This window comes from Pan troglodytes, chromosome X (genome assembly GCF_028858775.2).
Source record: "Pan troglodytes isolate AG18354 chromosome X, NHGRI_mPanTro3-v2.0_pri, whole genome shotgun sequence".
Lineage (NCBI taxonomy): Eukaryota > Metazoa > Chordata > Mammalia > Primates > Hominidae > Pan > Pan troglodytes.
In genome coordinates this window covers 28,348,822-28,355,521 of record NC_072421.2, presented here as the reverse complement: position 1 = coordinate 28,355,521, position 6,700 = coordinate 28,348,822, and positions in this window count along the sequence as shown.

Sequence of the window (6,700 nt, the reverse complement as noted above, 5' to 3'; positions counted from 1 at the left end):
TGCAGCATGATCGGGGACTTTCTTTTTGCCCTGTGTAATGAAAGTATGTATGGACATTTATTCCAGAAAACCATTACTTATAAACACCAATCAACTTCCTTCCACCTGATGTGAGATTCTTCGGGGAAGTCTTATCAGCCACAAAAACAGAGGATGTAGCCTTCCCAAAGCTATAGGACTCAGCAGGTTTTAGAACTACTGAACTGTATGACCCTCTGGGATTTTCAATTCTTTTTCATTGCCTTCTCTCTATTCAAATATCTTATTGGGGTCTTTATATAAAGGTGATACCTCAGGGTGAATTGCCAGAAGCTCAGCACCTCACTCTTTCATTTTGGCTATTTAATCTAGGAGATCAAAATCCCCTAGAACTTCCTAAGCCTGGGATGCCCAGCCTAAATCTAATTTGTTCTTGAGCACACTGAAGCCAGATGATTTGCACAGTGAAGGTTAACCCATTTTTCTCTGCCCACCTTCCACCGTGCTTCCCCACTCAACAGTAATAGGGAAAGTTTATGCCTATCTTTTATTGGCCATGACCATCACATCCCTTAGATTTGTAAATATGTTCTTCCTCTTTTTAAAAATGACCGGAATAGGAAAACAGTTATAAATATGTTTTCTGTAAAATTTTAAAAATAATAAATCAAGTGCTCAAAAATCATTTGCATATCTCAGTGTGTTTTGATGAAAGGATAATGGAATTTCAAAGTATCCTAATATGCACCTGGGGAGGGCAGTGTCAAGACTTATGCAAAATTTCACAATTTAATGTGGTAACGTTGCTAATATGAAACTTCTAAAAATCCCAAAAGGAGAAAGGAATGTGAATGGTTATGGCATAAAAGATAAAAAGTCTTCTGCCTCTCGTGCGAATTAGTCTATTTAATAGAAGAAAAGACTTGCAAAGATGATACAGCAAACTATTGAAGTTTTATAATATGGGTCTAAAGGTTACTAATAAAATGCTATGAATAAGAAAATATGTATAAAATTACAAAAGAAAACGACATTTCTTCTGGAAAATATGTGGAATGACTGGTGAAACAGAGTCAGTAAAGGAATACTGAAATACATAAGACAAACTGCATCATATGTGCAAGGAAGACTGCTACAAAGGGTGGAAATTAATCCAAGGATGTTCCTTGATTAGAGAGGATTGACAGGGAAGAGTAGAAAGCTTTGCATAAAACAGTAAGGTGATTATTTGGCATAGTGTAGTAGAAGCTGAGTATTGAATACATGTTCTTCCTTGTTGAGACCTCATTCTCCAACTTGAGCTAGGGAATGAGGAAACAGAAGTATGTGCTCCCTTATGATTTCAAGTGTTTTGTTGTTGTTGTTTTTAAAAAGAACAGCGCCTTCCCATAAGAATAATTACCTTCATACTCCACCCTGTTCCATAACCTATCACTGCTCTAGAAGCAGGGAATGATAACCAGGTATCTTATAGAGAGACAGAAGATTAATTCAAGATCCTAAAATAACAAAATATTGAGAAGGATAGTAGAAACAGTAAGAAAAGTAAGAGGAGATAATTAGATGTTTCAAAAATACATCCAACAGAAATTTCAGAAAGAGCAATAAGTCAGCAATAATAAAATAGCATCTGATCAAAGTGAAGAAAGTCATGAGTCCTTAGTTGGAAAGGGCTCATTCTATATATGAGCCCTGTTTACCTCCATCCTATCAATGAGAACTATGAAATAATGTGGAAAAGTACACCTGGGAAGTTCTTATGGCCTAGGTCTGGGAATGGAATATATATTTCCACTTACATCTCTACTGTCACATGGTCATACATCACTGAAAGGGAGGCTATGAAATAAAGATGAGCTCTGTGTTCAGAAAAAAAGAGAAAATTTAGTTTTGGTAAACCATTGGCAGTTCCTCCCATATTCTATACTTCAGACTACTAAATATCCATTTGGACTCTTCTGTTTTATTAGGAGGAATACTTTTGCCCATTTGTCTCTGTGTCCCTTGGCTCTAACCTCAGGAAGATCTTGCAAGTCCATTATCCTACTTGGCCAAATCTGAAATGCATGTTGGGGCACTGGGGATTACACCAATAACCATACACGTTACACATATGCTGAATAATTACACTTAAAATATTTACCATACCAAGTCCTTACTCAGTCGCTTTGTTTATTTACATATTTTTTGCTTGCTTGTTTACAGTTTCTTTACCACCATCCCATCAGTGATTGAAAAATATTAGATAATGATATAAAAGGATATTCAGAATATCTTTGCGGTGGATAAATGCCTAATATGATCCTGTGGTAGGCAGCCTCTGAGACAGCCCTAAATGATATCCTCCTCTTGGCATTCATGCCTTTGAATGTGAGTAAGGTTTAGTGACTCACTTCTAGTGAATAGAACGTGGCAGAGGTGATGACTTGAGAGACTAGGTTACAAAAAGACTGCAGCATCCATATTTTGCCCTCTTCCACTCACCTGTTTGCTCTGAGGGAAGTCAGCTGTCATGTTGTGAGCTGCCCTATGGGGTGGCCTACTTAACAAGGAACTATTGTCTTTAGCTGTCAGCTAGTAAGGACCAAAGGCCTGCCAACACCCACATGAGTGACCTTGGAAGCAGTTCCTTCCCCACTTGAGCCTTGAGATGACTGCAGCCCTGGCTGACACTTTAATGGCAGCCTCATGAGATACTCTGAGTTAGATAACTCAGTTAAGCCATGTGAAGATTCTCGACTCATAGAAAATGTAAAATTAAGATTCAAATATTTGTTGTTTTAGGCAACTAAGTTTTGGGTTAATGTGTTATGCAGCTATTGATAACTAACTCAGACCCTCTTTGAGTAAAATTTTATAAAATAGATGTGCTCTTATATCCTTAAATTATGTTTCATGAAAAGGTTCAAGAAGTTGTCAACACTGCTTATCTTCAACAACAGAGAATGGATAATTGGGGAATTAATTTTACTTTACACTTTATATTGTTCTCCACTTTTTGGATATTTTACCATGAAAGTGGATTACTTTTTAATCATCATATAAAATAACTAGTTAAAAGTAACCTTTGTTTTAATGAGGAAATAATAACTACATCACATGCTTTTTAGAAAAAAATTAGGACACTATATATTAAAACCTATGGAGTGTGCTCTAAATCACACTCAGAGGAAATTTTATAGAGCTGAACGGATTTGAAATAAAAAAGAAAAATTAAATATAAAGAACACAGTTTTCTGTTTAAGAAGAAACAAAAGAAATAAAACTTGGATGATTTGAAATAAAGCATTAATAAATATAACTGGAGAAATTAATGTGGTAGAAAAGAAACTGTCTGAAAAAAAAACACACAAACCAGTAATCTTGACCAGTAAAACCAAAATCTGCTGCTGAGAAAATACTGATAAGATATATAAAATATTGACACACACAAACAAGAAAAAAGAGATAAGGCACAACAAATTTACACCAAGAATGAAAAAACTCCAATGATTGCAGATTAGAAGTATTCCCATTAACATTAAGAACCAACAAGGATGTGTGCTAACACTGCTACCATTCGACACTGCTTAGGAAATCCCAGTAAAAATAGGAAGCAATAAAGGAGAAATAATAGTATAAATATTGCAAGAGAATAAATAAAAGCGTAACTGATTAGAGATGATATGATAGCACATATAGACAGTTTGAGATCACACAGTTAATAAATGATTAGAACTAATATGAGAGTTTAACAGTGACCATTTACAGAAAGCTCACATGTGATTCCTACACTTAAGAACAATTCCTTATTGTCTTTGCTCTTTAACTGTCTCTAAAATAGCAATTACCCTGATGTGGTTTCTGATTCCAGTGGACAATTCCAGCCTTTAATAATGATCCTATTAGACCCATTCTGTCCTTTAACAGATATCTGTACTCACTTAGACATCGAGGGAACTATTTTGCTGAACTTTTTCTTTTAATCACTCTGCACTATATTGGAATGGTCATTTTCTTATGTCAGGGCATGTAATACTCATTACAGAGATTTCTTAGGTTGTACTCCACTGTGTTTGAGAGCCAGTGTTAATCTTACTGTGTTTCTAAGAGTACTAGAGCACTGCTATCTACTATGGTACTCTGCAGAAGGCTTCTTTCCTGATGACCCTGGGAAGGGCCTGGATTTGTATATCGCTGGAGTTGTGAGCACTCTGTCAGTGTACATGTGTATGCATAATTAACAGAGCTCTTTAAGCATTTTGGTGGGAAGTTCCAATTCCATATTGAATTCTAAACGAAGCTGATTTGATATGCACATGGATACCATATAATGTCTGTTACCTACATCAGACAGACACCCCTCCCCTGTCTCTAGTGAAGTGAAGTTTTAATGCACTTAAAATCAATTTCTAAGCTACATCTGTATTTCAAATAAAATGTCCTTAAGGTGATGGCCAAGGCAAATTATTTGTTTTGTTTTGTTTTTAGAGACAGGGTCTTATGCTGTCGCCCAGGCTGGAGTGCAGTGGTGCAACCTTGGCTCACTGCAGCCTCGACCTCCTGGGCTCAAGCAATCCTCCCATCTCCGGCTCCCGAGTAGCTGGGACCACAGGCACACACCACCACTCCTGGTTAATTTTTGTATTTTTTTTTTTTTGTAGAGATGGGGGTCGTGCTATGTTGCCCAGGCTGGTCTTGAACTCCTGAGCTCAAGCGACCCACCTGCCTTGGCCTCCCAAAGTGCTGGGATTACAGATGAGAGCCACCATGCCCGGCCTGGCAAATTCTTTTAGTTACAATTTTATTTTGAAAATTATGAATTCCTTGAAAATATATTTTCCTAGGAAGTCCGTTTTCCCACTTTCTAAGAAAATTATGTCCAAATTTTATCCTCTTTTCAAAACTTTTTTTCAAGAAAATTCTCTCCCCCACAGAAGTCTAAGCCAATGGTCCTACCTCATATTTTACTGGACATAAAGCAATAACATCAGTCTCCTAACACCCATCTTCCCACCACCAAACCTGTCGACTCACTTGACTGAATTTACTTTGTCTGGCTTGATCCTAGGAAAGGCCATTATTCCACTAGTTTCTAGATCATATATCCTTCTCAAGAGCTGGAATCCTGGAGTTTTCCACTCCTTCCTACATCAATGATATCTCTCTCACATTTAGATATTTACTATCAACAACTTTTTTTCTAATATATTTCATCTTAAAACTTCCCTAATTCTACATGTTGTTCCAGCTGTAACTCCATTTTTCTTTTCTTCTACATAGCTAAACTTCTTGAAAGATTTGCCTACACTCACCATTTTTACTTCCTCTCCTATATACCCTTCAACCAACTCAAATCTGACTTTCACTCCACTTCTATGCTAAAGATATTGACAACATTTTACAAACTGCAAAAATACATATGTTTTGTGGTAAATGATCAGTGTTTTTAAAAAAAGCAGTGATGTGTGAATATTTTCTAAGTCCTTATTTACTAAGTACTTTACAATTTTCTTTGGTGATAAGTCTCCCTTTAAAGAAATTTCTTTTAGGAATTTACTAAACATTGTCCTTTAAAAATTTCATCTTTATTTCAATTTACAGCTTTTATTTGACTTTTATTAGAAGCAGCTTACCAGAAGCACATCATTGAACAAAACAGTCAGAGTGATAAAAGAAAGAACATTTTCAAAAGGTCACAAATAATGAAAATTACTCAGCATGAATCACAAAATAAGTAGAGATTTCAAGAACCAAAGGAACTGAATTATTTCTACTCATAAGATAAACATTACTAGAATCATGATAGCTACTATAGTTAGGGAGTTTTTCCATGGATATTTTTTGCATGTAATAATTTCTTACTGCCTTGAAATAATTTTAGATTTCCAAAGATTGTTCCCACATATCCCTCACCCAGTTTCCTCTAATATTTATACCTTACATTACCATTGTATGTTTGTTAAAACTAAGAAACCACCACCAGTTCATTACCATTAACTAAACTACAGACTTTATTCAGAGTTTACCACTTTGTCTACTAATGCCCTTTCTGTATTCCAGGATCCCATCCAGGCTACCACGTTGCATTTAGCCATCATGACTCTTTAGACTCCTCTGATCTGTGATAATTTTTCAGCCTTTCCTTGTTTCTCGTAACCTTAAAAGCCTTAAGGATTACTAGCCAGGTATTTGTAGAATGTTCTTCAATTTGGAGTTGTTTTGTACTTTCCTCACGGCTAGACTAATGTTATGGTTTTTGCAGAAGAATAATCATAGAGGTTAATGTCCTTATCATTATATCATATTGGAGGCATATGATATCAACATGACTTATCACTGGTGATGTGAACCTCTATCACTTGGTTAAGTGGTGTTCATCCCATTTCTTTACATAAAATGACTACTATTTCCTCTTTTTATACTCAGTGCTTTAGACGCAACACACTAAATTCAGCCCACATTCAAACGGGGAGGGGAATCAAACTCCGTCTCCTGAAGAAGGGATTATCTACTGTTATTTCAAATTATTCTGTAGGGAGATTCGTCCCTTCTCCCTTATTTATTTATTTATTTATTTATTTATTTATTTATTTAGTACCAGTGTGGACTCATGAATATTTTATACTTTGGGCTGTAGTCTAATGCCATATTATTTGGGATTTTTTGGTCAATTTATTACAGCTTTGGCCATCGAGAACCCTTTCAGTTGGTTTATGTGTCCTTTTGATATACTCTCATC